Raw genomic sequence first — 3,385 nt, forward strand, 5'->3', positions numbered from 1 at the left:
GGGGGGGGGGCTGTATACGATCTTGTCGGGAATTCATCGTGTCTTCTATCACCCTGCGCTACTCTCTCTCAACCCTGTGAGTATACGCTTGCGAGTTTGCGTTAACACCGAGAGCCGACGTATTTTGCCGATTAGATATACTTCCCCTCTTGTGCCTCAGTAAACACCGGATTCCCGCGCATTCGATTATCGTCTCTACCGGAAACTCCGGAGCCAAGGTCTTCTATAGGTGTTTTTTCTTGTTTTATTTAGGTTTTTTGGTTCTAGGGGGGAGAACTAGATTTTCGATGTGATAGAGTGCTGTTTGAAATTGTTATTTCGCGCACGTGGAATCAAATAGTTATTACCTATTTTCAGGGACTGATTTGTTCAAACTATTCAGACGTTATTTTATTTGTCATTCGTCATGATTTTGGAATGGTGAATAGCGCTAAAGAGGAATGAAGGGAGGCAATTCTCTTTGATTAATTTTATTGCAATCGGAATATTGAATGGTTATTTGGGAGAATGGTAATGATGAAATTCACATGCGGTTTAGTTATGCCTCCATCATCCCGTTTGCTGTTAGTCCCTCGGAATGGGATGGAAATACCACTGATATCGAACGAATTTCATTTTCACACACTTTTTCTTCTCACCGGCTAGATTGTAATGTTGAATGTGTGTTACTTGACAAATAAACTCACCGGGATCTAATCTCCTTCCAGGAAATTGTCTTCACGGCAGGGCTGTGTCCACCCACCGTCGAGCGATAGCCGTGCGCATTGGGAAGCACTTTGGCACTCTGAAAAGGAAGCCAAACAAATTGCGTTATTATATTTCAATTTTTTTTCTTTCGATATTTCTTTTCATTACCGGTCTCCTATGGGAAATAATCCTGGAAGTGTTTTTAAAATTAGTTGACGTTTGTTTACATTTTTAAGACGTTAAAAAATGTCTTAAACGTCTTAAGAGCTTCGGGGACCGATTAATTTGTCTGTAATTTTAAGACATGAAGAAATCCATCGGACATTATTTCTGAAAGAATAAGAAACGTTTCTGGAGTGAAAAAAACATTGAAATTTGTTGTGGACCCGGCGTGGGTTGAAGACCCAAAATTGTCTTAAATTCTGGCCCGAAAATATCCGCTATTCAGAGCTGGAGATGTCCCTATTTGAGGCCCAACAATCTCTTAAAGTAATGCCAATAGATTAATTGAAATTAAGGCCCAAAAATTGTTTGAATTCAGTTTAAAAAGTGACTTAAGACCCAAAGGCCCAAAAATACATAAACCTAAGGCCCAAAATTTCTCAATGAAGACCTACAAAGATCTTGAGTCCCAAAAATTTCGGGAATTCCGATCCAAAAGTCGTTTAAAATGAGACCCACAAACTGTCTTAAATTCAGACCCAATGTCTTAACGTAAGGCCCAAAAATTATAACCATCTCAAAAACTTTAACGCGTCCTAGATTGTAAGACGCGACAAAATGTCCGACTTCACGCAATCTCAAATGTCCATCATAAGACATTTTTCCATGCTCGACGTCTTAAATTAAGACTGCCTTAGGACATTCGACATTCCTCCACACACAAGTGAAATCTGAATGACAAAGTCCATCGGTATTTCACCCGTATTAAATATCCAAGTCATTGTGGGGATTACCTGGAATGAGTGACATGTAGAAAGTGTGTGGAAGGATGCCGGACGTGCCGTTATACATCGGAAGCTGCAGGTGGTCAGCTACTCTATAAATAGACAATCGTGTATCTCGCTTGATGCAAGTCATACGGTAGTGGCTACCGAAAACCATCCCAACAAATTCCCCCAGCCAATCAGCATATTTTTTTTTCTATTCCGTCCATCAAAAAAATAAATAAAAAATTTGGTATCCAATCGGTCAAGTAGGAGCTCCGAGTGGGTGAGCCGGTTGCCGTCTCCTGCTTCGGAGAGTCGCCGCAGTCGCCCGGACACCAGCATCCAGGAGATAGTCTGGTGAATCGGGAGGGGGAGGGGGGTGGCGAGTGAGAAGAAATGTTGGAGAGAGACGGAGGGAGATGTGTGTGCGAAGGATGCTGGAAAGTCCGAGTGGTGGCGGCACGGCCAGTACGGTCAGGTGGCTCGCAAGGACGCGGCAGGCCGTTCACCCGTTTCTCGGACCGCTTGGGTTCACTCAGAGGCTACATATACCCCCACCCCATCGTCACACGCACCTTTATATATCTATTTTTCTCTCCCCCTTTTTATTTTTCTTTGGGCTCTATTCTCCGTGCCTCTTTCTACACGCAGTTTCTGAGGTATTATACGTGCACTGGGATTAACTTTACACGTATTCCATCAATTTTCCGAGGTATCATTGCATTCGCTTGAAAAATTTGTGGAATTGTTTTTGGTTTGGAATTATGATTGGGTTTTCTTGAGAAATTGATGGACCGCTTTGCCACTGGAGAAAATGACAGGTTTTTTATGATGTCTTAAACGTCTTAAATTCTTGGCAATATCTCCATTTGGATTAAATTTCAAGACATGAAGAAGTGCGTTGAAAAATGTTTAATGGGAGATACAAAATATTTCTGGAGTAGGAGGAAAAATCGAATACTATTTTGGGCCCAGAGATGTCTTAAATTGAGATCTAAAACTGTCTTAAATCCAGGCCTGAAAATGTCTTTAATTAAGAGGCCCGGATGTCTTAGAGTAAAAGCCAAAAGTTGTTTATAGTAAGGCCCAAAAATGTCCTAAATTCAGACCCAAAAATATTATATAATAAGACCCCCAAATGTCTTAAATTCCGACCCAAAGTCAAACAACAAGCCCCAAAAATAGCTTAAAATCATTACCCAAATTCTCTCAAATTAAAATTCAAAAGTGTCTTAAACAAGACCCAAATGTGCTTCCCCTGCGGACCCAAAACTGTCTTAACGCGTAAGACCCAAAAATCTCGACTAAAATTTTCTTCTTCTCCAATCAAGATAGTCTTCTCCGTGTTCTTCACCTCTCATAACCTCCAAATTTTACGATTCCACGCATTATTTCCCCCTTGAATAAGACTAAAAATAAAACCAATGATGCCCAGCACGCGGAAGTTGCGCGCTCGCGCGCACTAAAACGTGGGCGTACATACCTCGAAGAAGCTCACCCGCGGTGAACTAATAATCGACCGGGTATTTTACCCACACACCCCCACATCCACTCGTTTTTTTTTTCTCTCTCTCTCTCTCTCTACCTCCGAATAAACTCCGCACTGTTATTAGCTTTCTTTTCGTAATACTTGCCCTGTCAACAGCAGGAAACAGCAAGAACTTCAGACTTTGTTAGTAAGTATTTTTCGTCGGCTACAATGGGCCTTCACTCGTCCTGTTTTCGCGAGAAAACTTTTCGTCGATTAGTTTCCGGGAACGGGGGGGGGG

The sequence above is a fragment of the Diachasma alloeum genome, unplaced genomic scaffold, assembly GCF_001412515.2.
Source record: "Diachasma alloeum isolate Michigan unplaced genomic scaffold, Dall2.0 Dall_scaffold_00443, whole genome shotgun sequence".
Lineage (NCBI taxonomy): Eukaryota > Metazoa > Arthropoda > Insecta > Hymenoptera > Braconidae > Diachasma > Diachasma alloeum.